Genomic DNA, 22,720 nt, shown 5'->3' on the forward strand with positions numbered 1-22,720 from the left:
TAACTGTGCCACCTTAACGCTCAATTACCATAGCTTTTGGAGGGCAATTTTCAAGCAAAACTGATAGAAACATAATAAATAAATACATTTTCAAGGACTTTAAATCTCTGATAGCTGCAAAAAACCTAGCAAAATCATGTTTCAATTTCTTAATCAGCAACTATTAAGATGGCACCAGAAACCCTTTTGCTGGTAACAGGAGAGGTCTGCAGGAAAACATGCTTCTCCGACGAGCCTCACCTGCACCTGGCAAAGCTCCTTTGCTCCTGGAGGGCACAAGAGAGCTCCTCAGTTGCATGTTACCCCAAAACTGCTGTCTGCAATGTTTCTTGCACCTGCCTTTGAGGCAGCCGGTGTTGGTGTCTGTTGGAGAAAAGGTGCTGGACTAGACGGACTACTTATCTGGTCCAATTATGGCAGGTAAACACTGGCCCAGGTAAACATTTCCCCTAAATGTGCTATGCAGATGGGCCCCTGGATTGCTAAAGTGCAACTGGCAGATGTCTGGCTTTCTAAGCAACAAGGGCAAGAAAGTTAGAAGCTTGATCCAAAACCCATTGAAATCGGTGCCAGCACTCTCTCACTGATCTTCACGAACGTTGAATCTGACTCTCACTCCTCGGTTCTGCTTAGAGACTGTATTGCCCATAGGTCTAGCATGCAGCGCAGTCTTGATATGCCATGAAAGTATGTATGACGGAGCTGGGATAAAATACATACACTGTATCCAATTGTATTTGCTGCCCTTAAGACCATAATTGACACCTTGATTGAGCTTCTCTTTCTATAGTGCATTTCTTACCCCTGAATAAAAGCACCTTAAAGGGCTTTGCAAATACTATGATCAAACTATTATAGTGGAACTTGCTCTGTGGTTGCACGAAAACAGTTATTTCTATAATAATTCTGTGAGGAGCTGCAGTGCTGGGATAGTTTCCATGGGAGTTGGAAGAAACCATCCACAGATGGAAAATGTGTATTGATGAGCTACACAGTTGTTAGTGGTTTGATTGGGATTTTTTTTTTTTGAACTAGGTGGGAGAGGGGGGTGCTTTGGCGAATAGAATAAAGGCATCATTAGTAGCAGAAAGTGTCACTTGATTGGTAGGAGAGGCTTCTCTCAACACAGTGTACTTTCAAAGGGGGAGGTTAACCGGAAGGGGTGGTGTAATGGCCTGGGCATCTGGTTTGGAACATCTAATGTCTATGCAGTCACAAGTTTGATTCTTGGTAGAGCTGTGTCAGACTTTCTGCAGTAGACGTGGGCTGGATCCTTACCTGGTGTCCATTTGCAATGCTCCATTGACTTCAGTTATCGATCTATACCAGCTGAGGATCTGGCCCATAAAGTTCCATTCAGTTTATGGGTCCTTTGATATAAACCTGAAAATGTGAGGTTTTGTCTGCTCTGTAGAGAGCTTATGGATCCCGTTGCATTTCTTTGTAAGAGTTGGGGTTTGTCTTTGTCTCCATCGCAGAAGGTTGCCTTTGGTTTAGAAGGTGATATGAAAATGTAACATTGCAGGATTCTGTTGGATGGACATCCAAAGGAATACTAGTATATTTCACACTGAAAAGGTTAACACAGGACTAGATTGGAGATGCTGAGCTTAGAAAGAAGGGTTGTGATTGGCTCACCTCTTTGGGGCTGCTGTTTATGCTTTTTAAGTGGTGGTACCTAAAAATGCAGCGGCATTACAGCCTTCTAGACCTCTGAAGGAGGCACCAACGAAAATCCCCAAACAGGCATTTATTGGTTTTCAAAAACTGAAACGAAACAAAAACAATTAATTTGAAGTGAAACAAAGTAAAAACTTCCATTTGGCTTCATTCCAAAATTAACTTTTGAAAAATAATAAAAAGCACCAAATGCTGTTTTCCCACATAAAAATGTGTTTTTCATTAACATCCCCCCCCTCCCTTTTTTTGTTAAGAAAGTTTTGCTTGGTCAAAAACTTAAAGCAGCTCTAGACATTTGTATAGCACCACAGATGTGCAGAGCAGTTTACCAGTGCACAGGAATGCAACATTACACTCAGAAAGGGAACCTCTAACATAATGCTAGCTAGGCAACACTGCGGTCTCTCTGGCATAAGCTTTTTCCTGCAGTTTAAGTGACTAATCCCTGGGATCTGTTTGTGCTGAATTGGGTCTTAGGTTCTTTTCTCTCTGTTCCTCATCCTTTTCTAGCCTGCAGGTCGTCGAGTGCATGAGAGTTCAGATAATGGAGTTTATAATAATACCACTCTCCACACCTCTCGGGAGCCACTATCCAGGCCATGTAAGCACCAATGCTGATTTAGCTAATGATGATGGGGAATGGGTGAGCCCCAGTGGCAAACAGTCCTCAACAAATCACAACAGACACAGTACAACTCCTCCAAGGGCCCCATCCAGTGCCCACTGAAGTCAAGGGGAGTCTTTCTGTGGAGTTGGATCAGGCTCTAAATCCCATGGTACCTTATCTACCAGAAGAAGAGCCTGGTTATATGTGAAACTCAGTGGTGGCTGGACCTTATTGACTACACTCATGAAGCACAAACATGCTTCAGAGGGTTTGCAAACTCTGTAGTGGAGGAGGGATGCTTGAGTCCTAATGACTCACCTACATATAACCCATTGCTATTGATCTGTTCCAGGAGCTCCTCAGAGCATGAAATGAACCTGTTTGCGAGGTGCTGCACCGGAAATACTGGAGGGCCTCAGTTGCTGAAATAAATTTGGTTAAAACTATTTCAGCTTGTAATACAGAGGCTGGTTTAATAGTGTCCTCAACCTATGCTAAAGTCTAAGTGATCAGGCTTTCAGTGATGACTGGTGAGTGTGTGTGTGTGTATTTACACACAAAATATACCCACACAGTGTTGAAAGGCTCTCTGCTGGAACACCGGTTCAGGCCTGCTTCAGAGGAAGTTGTCACTTTCTGAATCTCCAGCATGACTTCCTCCATCATCTAAGAGTCCTCAAGGGTCTCCCATCCAAGTACTGACCTATTCCCATTTTGCTTAGTTTAGAAGATTGCAACAAGGTTGCTGCACAAGGTGGAGTAGCTGCTTATAACAGAATGTTATAACAGAAAGTGCATCACATTAGTGTGTCAAATTCTCACTGGTGGAACAAATGGAATATCTGACTGCCCCTGTTGTTTGGATATCTACATTTGTACAGTTGTTTGGATATGTTTGCAGTTGTCTGGATATCTACATTTCCACCACACTCGATGTATGCGACTTCCTAGTCAGTCATTTCTTTAATGCCTTCTGACTTGCAAACAGGAAGAGCTTTAATTTTAAAAGATTGGCTACAGCTGAAGGAAAAGAAGATGGCATTTCCCCTGTGCCCCTAGCAATTCCTCTTTGAGATTGACAGTGTATCTGGCATTTAAGAAGAAGCTCTCAAAGCGTCTTCACAGCCCTAAGCTAGAACACAAGACGACAAAGAAAGCCCAGGAAAAAGAGAATGTGTCAAGCAGTGTTTGAATTTGCTGTTCATTCTGCATTTGGTATGGGAGGGGGTGACGGGGAGGAGAAAGGAGGCAGAGGATGGATGGAAGGACAGTAGAGGAAGAACCTCAGGGCTATACAGTCTCTCACCTCCCATGGCTGGGGTGGGGAATAGGACTCGGTTTCTGTGGCTCCAGGCTAGGAAGTGGAGCCTGGTGCCCCACCATTGCTTACATGAAGTGCCCTGAGTTTCCCAAAGGGATGTTTTAGACCTTGATGTAAAGCCCTTTGCAGAAAACATCCAGACAGCAAAATCTTCTGTTTTAAATGAATGGGGCGGCAGCTCACCTGCCTTTAGGGATCACAGCTGTTGCTGGTATGGCCTGAGATCTAGCCACCTGCATCAGTATCTGGGGGCTGGGCAGGATTGTATTCAGGTTGGCTAGCCTGAGCCAGCCCTGGGGTTTGCTGCTATCTGTAGGTGCTTGCTGGAGCAGAGCAAGCACATTTCTTTTTTAGTGTGGGGGGAGAAAAAAACAAACAAAGAAGAACAGTGTAGATCTCTAGTTTGGATACTTTCATTCTAGTGGGAATGGGCCTTTTCTTTGGAAATAGAAATAATTGAAAAATAACTCATCAATCAGCACCCATTTTTAGAAATGTTTAAGGATCTCTGCTCCCTCCCCGGCCCCCGAAGTAAACAACAAAATCCCTGCTGTCATCGAAGTCAGCCTGGAAACAAGATGCACATTTTTAACAATGAGGGTAATTAACCATTGGAGCAATTTACTGAGGTTGTGGTGGAATCTCCAGCACTGGCCATTTTTCAGTCCCCATGGGATGTTTTCCTAAAAGCTCTGCTCTCGGAGTTATTGTGGGGAAGTTCTGTGGCCCAGTGATCACATTGGCCCCTTCTAGCCCAGGAATCTCTGAATCGAGGCCAACTCCCTGTTTTGTACCAGCAAGAGTCCTTAAGGGAGACATTTATTTCCTATTGCTTCCATACAAAGACCCTGCACTGAAATTTTGCATGCTTTTTCAGACCTGCAGGAAACATTAAGCACACACAAAAGGACAGCTATGAAACCAGCCAGTTCCGAATCAATGGGGGAATGGGTGGTGGGCTAATGGTTAACGCATGAAGTGGGAGTCAAGACTCCAGTCTGATTCTGCACAGTCCTGTTGGCTTTAATGGGCCTGCCCACATGAATGTGGTTACTCATGGGCATAGCTGTTTGCAGGACTGGGCCACTGGGTTATATTCCCAGCCCTGCCTGTGGCTTTTCCCTGGCATAGGATATGTCTACACTGCAGCTTAGACATATCCGCACTAGCACAGCTAACAGTAGCCATGTAGATGCAGTGTCAAAGGCGTCAGCGTGGGCTGTCCAAGCATGTCAGGGACCCTGGGGATGTACTTGCATTCCTAGGCTATGCTGTAGCCCCATGCCACTGTGTCTTCACTGCTTCTGTTAGCTGTGCTAGCCCACGTATGTCTCCCTGTGCAGCAGTCACACTTTGGATGGCAGTGTAGATGTACCCATAATCACTTAAAGCCACATTTCTAAAAGTGCCTGCTAATTTTGCATGCCAAGTTTGGATCCCAACCTGGCATCTGAAATTTAGTTGAACATCTTTTATATGCAGTGTTGTTGTAGCCATCTTGGTCCCTGGATATTAGAGAGACAAAGTGGTAAGGGAATATCTTAAGAACATAAGAATGGCCAAACTGGGTCAAACTAGTGGCCCATCTAGCCCAATATCTTGGCTTCCAACAGTGGCCAATGTCAGGTGCTTCAGAGGGAACGAATAGAACAGGTAATCATCACGTGATCGATCCCATCGCCAATTCCCAGCTTTTGGCAAACAATGCTTCCTGCCTATCCTGGCTAATAGCCATTGATGGACCCATCCTCCATGAACTTATCCATTTCTTTTTTGAACCACATTACAGTCTTGGCCTTCACAACATCTTTTGGCAAGGAGGCGATATGATATTTTCTGTCTTATTATCTATCCCTTTCCTAATGATTCCCAGCACTTAGCTTTTTTGACTGCCGCTGCACATTGAATGGATGTTTTCAGAGAACTATCCACAATGACGCCAAGATCTCGTTCTTGAGTGGTAACAGCTAATTTAGACCCCATCATTTTTTATGTAAAATTGGGATTATGTTTTCCAATGTGCATTATTTTGCATTTGTCAACATTGAATTTCATTTGCCATTTTGCTGCCCGGTCACCCACTTTTGTGAGATCCCTTTGTAACTCTTCGCAGTCTGCTTTGGACTTAACTATGGTGACTGGTTTTGTATCATCTGCAAATTTTGCCATCTTACTGTTTACCCCTTTTTCCAGATCATTTATGAATATGTTGAATAGTACTGATCCCAGAATAGACCCCTGGGGGACACCACTATTTAGCTCTCTCCATTCTGAAAACTGACAGTTTATTCCTATCCTTTGTTTCCCATCTTTTAACCAGTTACTGATCCAGGAGAGGACTTTCCCTCTTATTCCATGACCTCTGACTTTGCTTAAGAGAGACCTTGTCAAAGGCTTTCTGAAAATCTAAGTACAGTATATCCACTAGATCACCTTTGTCCACATGCTTGTTGACCCCCTCAAAGAATTCTAGTGAGGCATGATTTCCCTTTACAAAAACCACATTGATTCTTCCCCAACAAATCATATTCATTTTTTATTGAATCAACAGCTATTGGTGAGAGAGACAAGCTTTTGATCTTCAGGTCCTAAAGATGTGCTCTGTGTAGCTTGAAAGGTTGTAGCTCTCACCAGTAGAAGTTGATCCAGTAAAAGATATGACCCCAGCCACCTTGTCTCTCTGAACATCTTTTAATATCTTTGCTCATAACCTTAGTAGTTTTTCTCCATTTATTAAATGTGCATATTCATTCTGACAGCTTCTCATTAGGGGCATCGTGAATCTAAATCCATTTTGAAGCACTTGGAGGAGAGGAAGGTGATCAGGAACAGTCAGCATGGATTCACCAAAGGCAAGTCATGCCTGACCCACCTGATTGCCCTCTGTGATGAGGTGACTGGCTCTGTGGATGTGGGGAAAGCGGTGGACGTGATATACCTTGACTTTTGATACCATCTCCCACAGTATTCTGGCCAGCAAGTTAAAGAAATATGGGTTGGATGAATGGACTATAAGGTGGATAAAGAGCTGGTTAGATCATAGGGCTCAATGGCTCGATGTCTAGTTGGCAGCGGGTCACAAGCGGAGTGCCCCAGGGGTTGGTGCTGGAGCCGGTTTTGTTCAACATCTTCATTAATGATCTGGCGGATGGGGTAGATTGCACCCTAAGTAATTTTGCAGATGACACTAAGCTGCGGGGAGTGGTAGATATCTTGGCAGATAGGGATAGGATACAGAGTGACCTAGACAAATTGGAGGTTTGGGCCAAAAGAAATCTGATGATGTTCAACAAGGACAAGTGCAGAATCCTGCACTTAGGACGGAAGAATCCCATGCACTGCAACAGACTGGGGACTGACTGGTTTGGCAGCAGTTCTTCAGAAAAGGACCTGAGGGGTTACAGTGAACAAGAAGCTGGACATGAATCAACAGTGGGCCCTTATTGCCAAGAACGCTAATGACATATTGGGCTGCATTAGGAGGAGCATTTCCAGCAGATCGAAGGAAGTGATTATTCCCTTCTATTTGGCACTGGTGAGGCCACATCTGGAGTATTGTGTCCAGTTTTGGGCCCCCCACTTCAGAAAAGATGTGGACAAATTGGAGAGAGTCCAGCAGAGGGCAACGAAAATTATAAGGGGGCTGGAGCACATGACTTATGAGGAGAGGCTGAGGGAACTGGGCTTATTTAGTCTGCAGAAGAGAAGAGTGAGGGAGGATTTGATAGCAGTCTTTAACTACCTGAAGGGGGGTTCCAAGGAGGATGGAGCTAGGCTGTTCTCAGTGGTAGTAGATGACAGAACAAGGAGCAATGGTCTCAAGTTGCAGTGGGAGAGGTCTAGGTTGGATATTAGGAAAAGCTTTTTCACTAGGAGGGTGTGAAGCACTGGAATGGGTTACCTAGGGAGGTGGTGAAATCTCCATCCTTAGAGGAATTTAAGGCCTGGCTTGACAAAGCCCTGGCTGGGATGATTTAGTTGGGGTTGGTCCTGCTTTGAGAAGTGGGTTGGGCAAGATGAGCTACTGAGGTCCCTTCCGACCCCCATCTTCTATGATTCTAAAGTGCAGTAAGGTCTATGGATGAAAAGCACTTATCAGTTCTAAGTATTTGTATACATTAATCGATATTTGTATTGTACTTGGGGCTCTCTGGCCAGCTGACCTATGGAAAGGGTCAAGTGGTATATTTCCTGCAGTTGTAGTTTGAAAAAACACACACACTTATAACACATTTGGAGAAAATCATTTGGGACAGGGGAATGTTTTAGATTCCTATTTTCCCTAATATTTTGTTTTTTTGAAAATGAAAAGTGTTTCCAATCCAATCCTGGATGTTCCACTTTACTCACTTAGATAACTTAGATACAGTTCTTCAGCTCAGCAGAGAGGGTGATTGAGACTAAAGCAAAGCATTAAAACCACTGGATTTTTCTGCCTACCAGGATTCCAGAATGAAATCATTTTACACTCAAGGAATTTAAGGCGAAACAGTCTGGACATCCTCTTCCTTTCTACAGCAGCTGTTTTCACTCTATATTTTAATGAGTGGGCTGAACTAAAACCATCGGGGAAGGGCTTCCCCTTCTGGCACCCCCACGGAAAAAGGCTTTGCTAGTGTGTCATGCTTTTTGCCTGTGTGAAATGAGTAAATGCCTGTAGCTGGACAGTTCAAAGAAAGCCTTCATCATGTTCTTGACTGGTTAAGTTCTTTGGTACAAGAATTTTTTTGGATTTCCCTGAATTTCAGTCTGATGTGCCTTTAGCCTCCCAAAGTGAGTATTTAAAACTTCTGAAGATTTAAAACCTTGCAATCTTTTCTTAGGTTTTCCAGCACAAAAAGCTTTTGAAGTTTCTGTTGATTTTGGAGGTTGATTCTGTTTGAACTACTTCATTTTAAGTTCCCTGTTAACTGTCAACATCTTTTCTGCCTGACTTATAATCCTCATCCGTCTTTGTAAAGTGCTTTGAGATCCTGGTCTGAAAGGATCTATATAAATGCAGAGTGTTGTTATTGTGCAGAAAATATAATGGAACACATTGATTTTCATTACATTGTAAACACTAAATGTGATGAATTAAGCATTATAGATCCTGTTGTTTCCAAAGGGAGTAGGCTTGAAAGGTTAAGCTCTACATTGTCTTAGATTGTTTCTGTCTGAGCTAAATTATTTTTATACGGTATGTGTTAATTACTTCTTGTCTAATCAATCTGTCTTATTTGTGCTGAGAGCCATTGCTTTTTGGGTTTTAATTCAACTTGTATAGCAACCAGAAAATGTCCCGTTCCTTTATGTACTTTTTGATGCTAAACAGAACCAAAAAAATGGTGAAAGTGGAGTTCCTTTTTTGCTGGTTTTCCTTCAGTGCTACATTGCATTCGCTAAACTCAGCAAATAGCAGAATTCCCCCTAGAATACTGGGAAGCAGCCCAAAAAATCTACAGTTACATTTTGCTGGAGGATTCTTGTAGCAGGTTTTTTTTTTTTTTTTTGTTTTTGTTTTTTTTTAATGGTCTGCTGAAAGACTTTGTTAGAACTACATTCCTGGTTGATGCCATTTCAAAAAGGCAGCTCTGTTAGTTAATTTCCGTAAATGAACCTCCACAAATCAAAAGTACAACGGGTCCCCTTTGTATGTAATTACAAATACAAGTTAATCATTAGCAATAGAAGGGAATGTATGTTTCTGAAACCTTACTATTTACAAACTAGATAACAGCGTTTGCCTCTGAGAAATATTGTACAAGGGGAAGCAAGATGAGGTCAATTTGTAGCCATTTAAAAGTCAATTGTTTTTCAAATGTTTTGCTAAAGTTACTGTACTAAATTGGTAGAAAATAGAGACTGAAACCAAATCAGGGATCCAAACATCCTTGAACTTCAGATCTAGTTCTGAACTTCACAGCTCTGCCCTGAATCACTGATGACCAGCCCCAAACTTGACAACTCACGTCTATCACTCATAGCAGGTTAAATTATTTAAGGAGTATTAAAGCTGGATTCTGCTCTTGGTTACATCCTAAATAACTCCTCTGACTCAGTGATTCCAGATTTATTGATTTACATCAGTGTGACTAAGTAGAGGTTTGGCTCTTAGGGTTTAAAATCATTTATGTGCTTTTTGTTTAATACCTTCATTTACTCTGAAATTAGAGAAATACTCTGAGCTGGCCTGGTGGATCTGCCCAGGTAAGATTTCCCCCATCTTTGGGTTGCATAGAGCTCACATGGCCACCCGTTCCCAGCTCCTACTTTGGCATGGCCATCCTGACTTTGCAGTCCAGAAATTCTCAGGGGCTGGAATAGCTCCTTGGGATCATAGGCACCATGTGTTACACAGAGCAGCCCTGAGGCTGCTCTGAGGCTTTCTCTTTGCTAGGAAAAAGTAAGCGTTCTTCCCTTGTTTAGCTAACTCACAGTAATGTGAGGCAGTTTGTTGTTTTCATGAATGTTAGCAGATCAAGTTAAACCCCAGATTCCCCGATAGGCTTTAATGCAACGTGCTAACTCATGTGGAAGCTACAAACTTCCTAATCTTCACTAGGATTTTACCATGAGTTAAGAGCAAGCCTTTTTTTGTAGTGAAAATAAAGCCTACATTACCTTGGTTCAAGGATCAAAAAGCTGCACAATGGAGCTGCAAAAGCTGCTTTTGCATTCATGTGTATCTGGATTTCAGCTAAGGATCTCACCCCCGTGTATTTCATGACTGCCTTTGCTCTGAATGTTTCCATTAGGTATTTTTAATATGCACGCTTGATTTGTTTCCATTCTTAAATCAATAAAGCCTTAATTTCTGTTATTTATCATTGAAAATATCTCATCGTGAGCTAGCTGGTTCAAAATGAAAAAGGGTTTCACTCTGAGGGTTTTACTGGGTACATGCGCCTGAAAATGCACTGATCCCTTTTTCTCACCACTGAGATTGATCTGAGTTAGGCCAGGTGACTCTGTGCCTCAGTTTCCTCTCACACAGGCAGATTCTACAACTGCTGCACGATTTGGTCAGAGGGCTAAATCATAAAGTCTGCCCTTCCTAGCAGAAACGGAAAGTCCAAGAAAACAAAGAGTCTTTTCAGCTCTTCGCCCTCACTCAGGGTCCCCTTGTTAGGGGGAGCTCTAGAGGAGGGCTAACACCGCTGTCAGGGCTTGGCAAGTCCATTTCATCCCTTCCTCGGGCCTCTCCTATTGTTCAAGTATCAGGAGTTCAGTCCCCAGCTCCGTCTGGGTAATGGACCTCTGCCAGTCCCACTCCAGCCCTGGGTGTTTGTGACGAGGGCTCCTGCAGCTCTTTCCAAGCCCTGGTCATACCTCAGCCATTTCTGGTTGTTTCCTAGGCCTTCTCTCTGGCCCTCCCAGCACATCCTGCCACCCACCTGGCTCTTCTGCAGGGGATCCTTCCAGTCCCTGCAGTGCAGGTCCCCTCCTCAGTGATTGCACATGCCGCTTCTTCTAGACAATATCACCTCCTGGCTGCTGTCATTATGTTAATGCCGTCGCAAGCCCGAACCCATCCCTGGGAGGCTGATCACTGGGCACAACTGGGGCTGAGCCTAGCTCCCTGAAAGGAAAGGGCCAGCCCCCACCCTGTGACAAGAAGGAAGGATAACCCTGTGGCTAAGGCACTGGGCTGGGACTCAGGAGCTCTGGGTTTATTTCCCAGTTTTGCTACAGACTTCCTGTACGACCTCAGGCAAGTAATTTTCTCTCCAGGCCTCGATTCCCCATTTGTAAGACAGGTACTAATGCTTCCTCCATCTGTCTGGGCTGGTTAGATGGTACATTATTCCGGGCAGCGACTGTCTCTTCAATGTCTTTACATAGTCCCCAGCACAAGGAAGCCCAATGCTCTACTGTGATATAAATAATAATCATTCAGACAGGCTTCTTCAGGCTGCAATAGCCTCCTGTGTGTCCTAACTATTGATCCGCTGCTTGAAGTCCCTCTGAAAGGTCTATTTAGAAAGCGTTGTTCATCCATAGTATGTTTTCCTGCTTGTCTCTATTACCAGGAATTAATAAAAATGGGATCTTTGGTTTTTTAAAAGGTGAACAGCAGTGGAGAGAAGTAGAGATTTATGTGCCCTTATGAGCAAGCTGAAGTGATATTTAGCACATGAATAAGTTTGAACTTGTCTAAAAAATTATTTTTAGACCTCATTAAAATCAGCTGGTTCCATCTGGATTCTCTAAAGACTCCCCAGAACCCAGAATACCAAATTCAGGGATGTCCTACAATACAAGAAAGCCCATATAACCACCAGCCTGGTTGGTATCTGACTTCCAAGAATTGTGCATTCAGGGCTTCTAGGAATCTTTCAGAACTCCAAAAGGACTTAATAGGCTTTCATGAAGCTTAAATAGGCCTCTGAACCATAGTTCTGTGGCAAATCAATACCCTCCCAGTAGCCTGGGTGCTGTCTGGAATCAAATCTACGCTCATCTCAATGCGGAGGTCACCTTTGCTGTCTGTTTAAAAATTCTTTGAATGCTTAGGTCTCACTCAGCATCCTGATCTTTTCTGTGTGCTATAATAATCATTCCCATGACAATCAATTGTGATGGCAGAAAAAAGGGTGGTGTAGGATGAAGGCAAATAAAGCAGTCGGAGCAAATCAATAGTGTTCTTCGTGGTAAGAAAAGGAGGCACAGTAAAACAGAAAATCCAGTATGTTCTATGTATAACTGTTTGAAAATGGGAAGTTCTCCATGATTTGTCACTTTAATGAATATAGAAAACTGATTTTCTCCAAGCCTTAAAGAGCAGAACATTATCTGTCTTCAATTAGATATCTTTTTCTGGACAAGAAATACGAGCTGAAAATGAAGGTATTGTTTTCTCATGAAGTTTAACTGACACTTTTTGGTGTGCTTCTCTCTCCTTTCCCTCCAATGCTATCTCAAGTTGAAGGCTGCAGAAGGGGAGGGGAAGAGATGCAAGAATTAAAATAATGAATGCTGATATTTGAAAGCAGGATGGACTTGGGAATCCTTAGTGATGCAGGTCTTTGTGTCTGAATAATAGGCCCTGATTCTGTAACTGGGTGAGGATAGCCTCTCTCCTGGTGAAGTGGTGCAAGGACCTACGCAGACCAGGGTGCAAAATCAGGGCCGTTGTTTGGGTTTACATTGCGGTAACTAAAATTCCATTTGAAGTCAGCAGCGTTACTCTGGATTGACACTGGAGTAAATGAGAGTGGTATCTGGCCACAGTGTTGATAACTGATGTTCACCTTGCTATTGGGGTTGTGATTCAAAGATGCTTGAAAAGTGCTTGTGTGGTCAGATCATAATAGATTTAGATTGAGACTTTCAAAGTGACGTAGGGAGTTAGGTGCTCCACTCCCATGGAAATTCAAGGGGAGTTGGGTGTCTGACTCCCTAATAATGCTAATCAATACCTTGCTTTTATATAGTGTGTTTCATCAGTAGATCTCAAAGCACTTTACAAAGGAGGTCAGTATTATTATCCCCATTCTACAGATGGGAAAACTGAGTCACAGAGGGACCGTGACTTGCCCAGGTTACCCAGCACGTCAGTGGCAGCAGTGGCAGTGGAACTGGGGGGGTGGGTGAAGTCTAGCACTCTGCAATGAAAACATTGCAAGGGGGGGCAGATCTAGGTTTCCATCACTCCAATATTTTCTGCTCCCACCGTGGTGTGAGTGGGCCTAGATATGTTTCCCACCCACGCACCCCCCCGCACGTGTGTAAAGGGGGGAAAACAAGAGCAGGACCCAGAGGGGCTGGAACGGCCACCTTAGTGCACAAGATCAGACCAGCCACCAGGGAGCAGGTAGGGCTCCCCAACCCAGTCCGGTTCTGCATTCAAGCCACCATGGGTCCCAGTGGAGACCCCCTGCAGGGGGAGGGGGAGGAGCATATGCGCTAACTGCCAAGCTGGGGTGGGGGATGGGACAAGGTACTGGCACCTGATGGAGGAGGGGAGGCATTGGTGCCCAGATGCCAGCTGCCAAGGAGGGCTTCAGGGACCAGAGCGCATGGGCCAGCAGCTGGCCAGGAACTATCACAAGAACAACTGTAGGAACTCCTGAGATTCCCCTTCACGGCCGGGAGCTGGCCCTGTCTTTCCTGCCCTGTCTTAGTCACGCCCCTCATTCCCCCTGCTATCCCTCTGCCCCCCAAGCACAAGGAGCTTCCACCCTCCTGAGTGGCAGAGCCAGGAACATCTCCTGAGTCCCAGCCCAGTGTCCCATCCAGTAGGTCCCACTGCCCCATAGACTCCTTTGAAAATCCCCGGCCTTCGAGAATTATCATTACACCATCTTTAATCACATTCATTTTGCAATGCTTCGCACTGCCAGCAGCATTTGGGGAAATACAGGGGTGTGCACAAGTGGGGGCAACCCCGCCCAATAATTGGTAGGGGCACAGAACACCTCTGGTCCCAGGACCATGGGGGGGAGGAGGGCGAGTCCCTCCAATGTGCCCCTCCAAAAGCAGCCAAATTTTCATTCCTGTGTATGCCCCGGGAATATATTAAAGGATTTGAAATCCAATCCTCACCAGCAAGTCTGCTTTTTACATGGGCTCCAGCACAATTATTTCATTAGTAAATCTGAGGATAGATGAATTTAAAAAAATACATAAGCCCATTGACAATGTTTTTTTGCCTATTATAGCTTGTTTAAATACCTTAATAGTATAATCAAGAACAGGAAATTGGCCCTGTTTAGTCCCACATGCTTGCACTGGAGACAGCAGATGATGTCATGTCCTTGTTCAAGTTCCCACACAATATTTAATACATCCTGCATCATTCCTCAAAGTGTTGTTTACTCAAAAATGTCTGCTTTTCATAGGGAAGAGGAAACCTGCCATAAATGTTCTCCCCAGTAGGGCATGCGCTTTAAGAGAGAAGTGTGACTTTAAAATCTACTAGGGTTTTTCATGTGATCAGCTACTCCTATAAATGGGAAAACATCAGTGTTCCCCACACGCTGCGGCTGAGGGTTTGTAAACAAGAAACCGTCCAAAAATACCACGGGTTTGGCAGGGGGTGGAACATTTGGCAGGAAGTTCATCTGTAGATAACACACAACGCTACCACTTTCAATGGCTTTTTAATAAGATCAAAAAGTTTCCCACATTTTTTCGATGTGATAATTTGTGTTCTCACTGCTTTGGGGTATGCTGGAAATGATTTAAGTTTATGGACTTGTCTAAAAAACCAGAATCACCTCCTGCATACACATGGTAGTTCATCTATAACATTAATGGGAGGAAGGGGGCAGTTTGCTACAGAGCAGTATTTGCCAAGTTTTTACTTTCCTATTTGCCAAGTTTTTAGTCTCAGTAGAATTTAATGACTCAAGCTTTGAAAAACTTCCATACAAGGGTAAAGTGTAGCCACTGAAGAGTCATATTTAAACTATATCGTTTCAGACAAACTCATGTGGCTTTCTTCAATAGCCTCTCAGTTCTCTTATGCAAGTTGCTGTGGCAATTACTGAATATATTCACAGACGAGCCTCTCCCTAAACATCCTGCTGGGGGGAGAGGAAGCTAATTAAAATCAGTGATTTCTGTTTATGGCGATTAAAGCATGCTCAGATCTTCCATGCTGATTAGGGTGGTGTAAATACCTAGACAGCTAGAAGCCAGCCTCCCCCGACACTCAGGTCAGGGAAAGCCAGAAAGATGGGCATATCTCCATCTGTAATTTCATGGGGCTCCTTCAACCTTCTCACTATTCTCCCATGGCTTCCCAGGCCTCCCAGGGTCTTTTCGCCGTGCTTCACTGCTGTCTCCCTACTCACCTCCTGGTGCAATAACTGGGTTAATATAATTGACTTTGTATGATGGACCCAGTTGGCTTGCACTTTTATCCATTTATCTGCTTACAACAGCTTAGTATGTGCAGCACTTACTATTGATCATGCTAGTATGAAAAGTCAGCAGACATTTCTAAGCTCTGACCGTCTCATGACTTATTGAATCTTCATGTTTATATGTAAAAAAATCCTGCAAAATAAAATCCTGCAAAATTCACATGCAGTTGCCAGAGATAATAGCATTCCCTAAATCCTTAGGGAAGGGAATGTGGTCTAGAGCTTGTTAATGTCGGGCAGGAACTTCTGAATCTGAATGCTGGCCCCGGGTAAGTCACTTAGCCACTTGGGGTGCGGTTTTCTACAGCACACAGCATTGACCAAACTGAAATCAGTGGAGTTCTAATTCTGATTTACACTCAGGCCACAAAAGGACCCTTGAAGTTGGGCCCTTTACACTGCCAGACTGGTATTAAGGAGCCTCAGTTCAAATGAGAGTCAGGCCCTGGGATTTCTATCAGTACTTCAGTGGGCCCAGTTGGTTACAACTCTGGAGTCCCATCTTGTGTGTGTCTATTTCCCGATCTGTAAAATGGGGCTAATAATGCCTACCTACCTCCTACGGCTGTGGCGAGGATTAATGAATTTTTGTACAACCCTTTGAAGATCATAGAATCATAGAATATTAGAGTTGGAAGGGACCTCAGGAGGTCATCTAGTCCAACCCCCTGCTCAAAGCAGGACTAACCTCAGCTATATCATCCCAGCCAGGGCTTTGTCAAGCCTCAGCTTAAAAACCTCTAAAGATGGAGATTCCACCACCTCCCTAGGTAACCCATTCCAGTGCTTCACCACCCTCCTAGTGAAAAACTTTTTCCTAAAGTCCAACCTAGACCTCCCCAACTGCAACTTGAGACCATTGCTCCTTGTTCTGTCATCTGCCACCACCGAGAACAGCCTAGCCCCATCCTCCCTGGAACCCCCTTTCAGGTAGTTAAAGGCTGCTATCAAATCCCTCCTCATTCTTCTCTTTTGCAGACTAAGCAAGCCCAGTTTCCTTAGCTTTTCCTCATAAGTCCTGTGCTCCAGCCCCCTAATCATTTTTGTTGCCCTCCGCTGTACTCTCTCCAACTTGTCTACATCCTTTTTGTAGTGGGCGGCCCAAAACTGAACACAATACTCTAAATGCGGCCTTACCAATGCCGAATAGAGGGGAATAATCACTTCCCATGACCTGCTGGCAATGCTCCTCCTAATGCAGCCCAATATGCTATTAGCCTTCTTGACAACCAGGGCACACTGCTGACTCATATCCAGCTTTTTATCCACTGTTACCCCCAGGTCCTTTTCTGCAGAACTGCTGCCCAGCTCGTCGGTCCCCAGTCTATAGCTGAGCATGGGATTCTTCCTTCCTAAGTGGAGGACTCTGCACTTTTCTTTGTTGAACTTCAGTAGATTTCTTTTGGCCCAATCCTCCAGTTTGTTTAGGTCCTTCTGTATCCTATCCCTACCTTCCAGGGTATCTACCACTTCCCCCAGCTTAGTGTCATCCGCAAACTTGCTGAAGGTGCAATCTACCCCATCTTCTAGATCATTAATGAAAATGTTGAACAAAACCGGCCACAGGACCAACCCTTGGGGCACTCCGCTTGTGACTGGTTGCCAGCTAGACATGGAGCCATTGTTCACTACTCGTTGAGCCCTATGCTCTAGCCAGTTCTCTATCCATTTTATAGTCCATTCATCCACCCCATACTTCTTTAACTTGCTGATAAGAATACTGTGAGAGACAGTATCAAAAGCTTTGCTAAAGTCAAGGTATATCACATCCACCGCTTTCCCTACATCCACAGATCCAGTCACCTCATCATAAAAAGCAATCAGGTTGGTCAGGCATGACTTTCCCTTGGTGAATCCGTGTTGACTGTTCCTGATCACCTTCCTCTCTTCCAAATGCCTTAAAATGGATTCCTTAAGGACCTGCTCTATGATTTTTCCAGGGATTGAAGTGAGGCTGACCAGTCTGTAGTTCCCTGGATCCTCTTTCCTCCCTTTTTTGAAGATGGGCACTATATTTGCTTTTTTCCAGTCATCAGGGACCTCACCCTGTTGCCACGAGCTTTCAAAGATAATAGCCAATGGCTCTGAAATCACCTCAGCCAACTCCCTCAGCACCCTCGGGTGCATTGCATCCGGTCCCATGGACTTGTGTATGTCCAATCCTTCTAAATAGTCTTGGACCTGTTCCTTCAGCACTGCGGAATGTTCGCCTCCTTCCCATTCTGTGCCACCCAGTGAAGCAGTCTGGGAGCTGATCTTGTCTGTGAAAACAGAGGCAAAAAAGGCATTGAGTACCTCAGCTTTCTCCACATCCTCTGTCACTAGGTTGCCTCCCTCATTCTCTAAGGGGCCCACACTTTCCCTAATCTTCCTCTTGTTGGCAACATACCTGTAGATCTCCAATGCTATGTAAGTGCCAACTCATGTCAGTGAGTTGAACTAATTTATTAGCTGTTCAGTGAAGAATCCATAAGATATTTTATATCCCTCTGAGGAACTCTACCAGATGGAGTGATTTAGTTTTATTAATCAGACGCAAGTATTGAAGATTAATATAGGAACCCAAGATGCCATGTGTATTGCTGATGTACTAGAATGCATCATTCTGAGTGATATTCTGTCTTGTGTTAACTGTGCTATAGATCACAAGACTATTAATGGGAGCCAATTACATTCTGTCATAACATTATAACAATCTACCAATTGCCTCTGGCATTTTGTAACGGATCCTTGTTAAAGTTCACAAGGACATAGGGATCTCTCTCGAAATGCCACTTGCATTTTGCAGATTGACAATGGAGCATTTTGTTACAGAAATTAACAGTCTTCCCCACCCCTCCCCCCACACTGTTGACAGACTGAAGCTTAAATTAATACTCTACAATGTATCTCAGGGTAATGTTTCTCAATTTGCATTAAAGTTTTGGAGGGAGTAAATTAAAAAATATATTTTAAGACTTTCTTGTTATTTGATCGGAGACAGTTGTTTGATAAATAAAGAGACCACTATATTAGATGTAGGTTAATATTGTTCTGGTCTCCTCACACAACTAACAAATGACCTTATTCTTTTCTCACAGGAGTAGTCAGTGGGCTTATGCACGGAAGGGCTGTTTGCCTGGGTCCAAGCTTGCGAGATCAGGTTGTAAACAAGTGACATGGCATGGCCATTCTTTGTGTGTGTCGGGGCAGAGGATGAGGGAGGTCAGTAGGGTGGGCCTGTCCTGAAACACAGAATGTGCAGATCTTCTGCCTTTTCAGCCGGTCAATAATTGTGGCACAAAGGTGTAACATTGATCTGAAATGCAGCTTGAGTAAATGTCTGATTTCATTTCCACTCTGTGCAAATTATAGGCAGAGCTAGGGATCAATAAAGATACATAAATCTTGCCTGGACTTTATCTATATTTCCTTCTCTTTGTGGGGTATTCTATCTCTATTAACACTGGAATAAATGAGTCCACTAGAGCAGATTAAATACAGCTAATAACATTGACTATTTCTGAAGAGCAAGATAATATACAACAAAAAAAGCCCACAGTGGTTTGACAACTTGGGAGCAGTAAAACAGGCTGGAATTGAGTAATTCAGCACTTTTCCAATAAATGCGTAGAGCTCTAAATAACTCCAGCAGAGAGAACTCCTGTGCAGTCTCTGACTTGCCATGCAGCCTGTTGGAAAGTATCTCATATTAAAGGCATTACATTTTATCAACAATGATATTTTACAATTAATATAATTCATCCGGTCCCAAACTACAGAGCCCCACTGGAATGCAGCCACTTCTTGGGACTGAAGGCAGTGGCCAGGCCAGGCAGTCCGGGGAGTGCAAATTTCATGTAAGAAAACTAGGGCAAACCCCTGCTCCGCTGCAAGGGCCATGGGATCTTTAATGTCAGAACAGACGGGGATGCTGGGTTTCCGGGGTCTCATTTGAATACTCACACAGTAACCTGTGTGGAACACAATGTATATGTCTTGGGAATATAAAGAGCTGAGTCAGCTTTGCTGGGCTTTGATACTCTGATTTTCAGGGAGTTCAGTGTTCCAGACCTAATGTCCAGACCATTGAGCCATCCCCTCTGGCATTTTAGTCATATTGCTTCTGCCAAATGTTCTGCACTGACCTTGTCTTTGCTATAAATACTGCCATGCTTGGAATCTGGACTTCTTCATCTATTGTGGTTACAACAAATGTGGTTGAGCTGGATCCAAACAACTTATTTTACAAAACACAACCATTTGTCGACTGTGTGTGTGGCCACACTGATGCATGTGCAGGGCAAAATCTGGGCAGCTACTCCATTGTGCCTCTGCAGGAGATAGGGCATCTTCAGGACAACTCATGGAATAAAGCACTTTGGGAAGGCCAATTGCAAAGAGAGGTAGAAAGAAGGAAGACTGGCAAACTCCCTATAGATAAACGTGGTTAGGAGTACCTGTCTGCGGGTTATGACCTGGTTACAGAGAGACGACCGTTTGCCAGCCTAGGCTGTGCTTCATGGTTATTGGCCAATGGTGTATCACCAATGTTGTGTGTGGATAGAACCATATTTAGATCCCAGTGTGTGACTGATTAAGAGTTATAATGTAGACAGCCTTGCAGCGTGTGTTAATTTGCAATCCACATTTTCCAAAATTTCTATGGGAAAACCTAGGCGCTGTTGATCATTTCTGAGTCAGTGCATTGATGGGAAGAAGGCAGGAAATATATTGGGTCATAAAAAATAAAATAAAATAAACCTGCAGCTGCAGCAAATTCCAGTTTAAAAACAAAAGGATAAGCCAAGAGTTTCATGCCATGAACATTTCAGGTATACAGGATGTAAATTGTCATTGAGAGTGAAACTTTACCTTTTTGCATGCGGAAAGTTGTAAATCAAATTTGGCAATTCTGGTCTGAGACTTTGTCAGTTTGAACCAGGACAGAACTTTGGCTTTTTTGTTGATTTGGGGGGGGCGAGGGGGAATTGACGGAGGGTTAGGTAAAACAGTCCTGATTCTGGGGGTCCTACATTTAAGGAGGCTGTACTTTTTGATGGTCAGTGGAAGTTAGGCACCTAACAATCCCCGATTGTGCCTTTCACCACAAAGATTCTGCAAGGACTTTACAAACTATCCCCAGGGATCACTTCATCCACCACTAAAATTCAGCCACCTCTGGGGCAAAGCACAGTTTCTGTTTAAGGGCCTGATCACTGTTATTAACAGACAGACTCCTGTGGACTTCATTGGGCTTTGACTCAGGCCATAACAGTGCAAAGCAAACAAAACATAACAGTTTCTAGGACAGGAAGCCAAAAATACTTTTGCTCAGTGAAATTTCCAGGGGGAATTATCTTAGACAGAATAATTAGTCGTTATAGGATTTGGACAGGACATTGAGTTTAGCCCTTATGGGAGTATAATTGTTTGAGGTAGGAAGGGTTGAGGTAGGAATCTCTCTGCTAAGAAGAGGTCAATGGAGATCCTTCCGGGATTGGATCTAAAAGACTGACAGGTCAGTCTGAGCTTGTCAATAAGGGAGAACTAGTTGGACCATGAGAGAGCATATTATTTCCCTGAGCCTGTACCTGTCTAGATTAAGTTTGACTGAATCTACACTAGATTTTGGCTAAAACTTTCAAAAGCGGCAAAGAGCCGAACCCCCATTTTCAAGTGGCTTAGACACTTGGAGCCTATGTCTCAGTGAAAGTCACCAAGGCACTTTTGAAAATGTTACCCTTTTGACTAGCATTTCCCACTGCTGCTAACACTGGCTCAGCTCCACCGGCAATGGCAATGCTAGCAAGCACTAGTGTGCAGAAGGGCATTGATGGCCACCAGCCTTTTAACCACCGCATCATCTAGACCTGTTCTGCTCAGGGTAGATAACAGTCGGCCAACATTAGCACCACCATTGTGGCTAGCACAGTGGAGCTGAGACAGGAGTAGCCTGCCTGGGAAATTCTGAGAAGAAAAACTGGTGTGTAAACACAGTCTATGTGGTTCTGATGTGACTCCCCCCCACCCCCCGTTCTCTGTCCCAATAAAACCCTTTTTTTTTTTTTTAAAGAAAGATCTGTGTGGTTTGAGATTGCTGGGGAAAATACTCCTAGAACTGGTGAAGGCCAAGACGGGGAACCACTATGGAGTTCTTGGTGGAAAGGCAGTGCCCAGAGCAGCCTGACCTATATGAACCAACTTTACACTAAATATAGTTTTAGTTTATCAGTGAGCAAGTGCAATGTATTTCAGAGCCATACACATGTCAAATGCATTTCAGAGCAATGCATTTCAGAAAATCCGTGATTGCTTTACGTTTCCTAGGGCGAGTTTCCCAGAGGCTATCCAGGTAACAGAAGACCCTATGGCTATCCTGACTTGGGATGTGGCTATTCATTTCTTGTGATAAATTTCTGTCTAATCAATCTCTTTCTTTGCTGTGGTTCCAAGCTCTGTAGCAGATGCCCATTATGACTTCTTCAGGTCCCTACAATTAACACACAAACTTTTCCTTCATACTGAGAAATCTCCATTAGTGTTGTGGTGGTTATTGTGCCTCAGGAACACAGCTGGCTGGAGCCTCACCATGCTAGGCACCGACTAGATATATAATAACTGATTGCTTCATGGCCCAAAGAGCTTACAATATTGCCCATAAATAATATTTTAGTACATTACTAAAGGAAGACTCTCTATGTGCTATTCCCCTGCTAAATGTCCAGCCTTCTCTGTACTTATTTTGTCTTCAGGTTGGTATTTTTCCAGATGCTGGTTTGGTACCTGTGTGTTTAACGCAACATGGAAGAACCGAGATGTTTTTCAGTTTTGGTTGCCATTCGTAGATCTTGATTCCGTGAAGTGACTGTGGCTCCAGTTCAACAAAGTACTTACGTGTAGCCCTTCTGCCAGTCAGAGTCGGCAGCAACAAGGGTTGGGTTCAATACATAGGGGTTCCTTTCAACAATACAGCACAAAACTGGCTCGAGCCCCCACCCAGTACCCTGGGACAATCACACACCACCCGCTGGGTGCCTCTAGAGGCAATACTGCCCCTCTCGCAAGCACAGAGACTGAGTATAGAAAAGAAACTTTTAATAAAAAGGGAGAAAGGAATCCAGCATTAACATGGGAAAATGCTGCAAGCAGGATTCACATGCATAAAACCAAGAACAAAACACCCATCCGAGAATATGTGGGGCAGTTTCCTTTTGCTTCAGATCCTTAAGTCCAGCAACAAGAAGTTCCTTCACAGCCCCCACTCACAGGCATTGTCCT

At 43.9% G+C, this 22,720-nt stretch overlaps 1 protein-coding gene across 7 annotated transcripts in view; it reads left to right on the top strand.

The window, feature by feature from the left end:
* Nucleotides 1-22,720, top strand: part of SORBS1 (sorbin and SH3 domain containing 1) — a 225,097-nt gene that overhangs the window by 64,243 nt on the left and 138,134 nt on the right. For 2 of the 7 annotated variants that reach the window (XM_067538172.1, XM_067538169.1), the window contains exon 1: nucleotides 5,200-8,381. The exons of 3 other annotated variants lie outside the window; for them this stretch is intronic. The gene's annotated coding sequence lies outside the window, so the exon portion shown is untranslated. Of the gene's footprint in view, nucleotides 1-5,199; nucleotides 8,382-22,720 lie in introns of those variants that run through there. 2 more of the 7 variants (XM_067538351.1, XM_067538346.1) reach the window with 1 other exon arrangement.

Source organism: Emydura macquarii, unplaced genomic scaffold (genome assembly GCF_026122565.2).
Source record: "Emydura macquarii macquarii isolate MOO-44397 ecotype Brisbane River unplaced genomic scaffold, CSIRO-AGI_Emac_v2 contig_67, whole genome shotgun sequence".
NCBI classification, from domain to species: domain Eukaryota; kingdom Metazoa; phylum Chordata; order Testudines; family Chelidae; genus Emydura; species Emydura macquarii.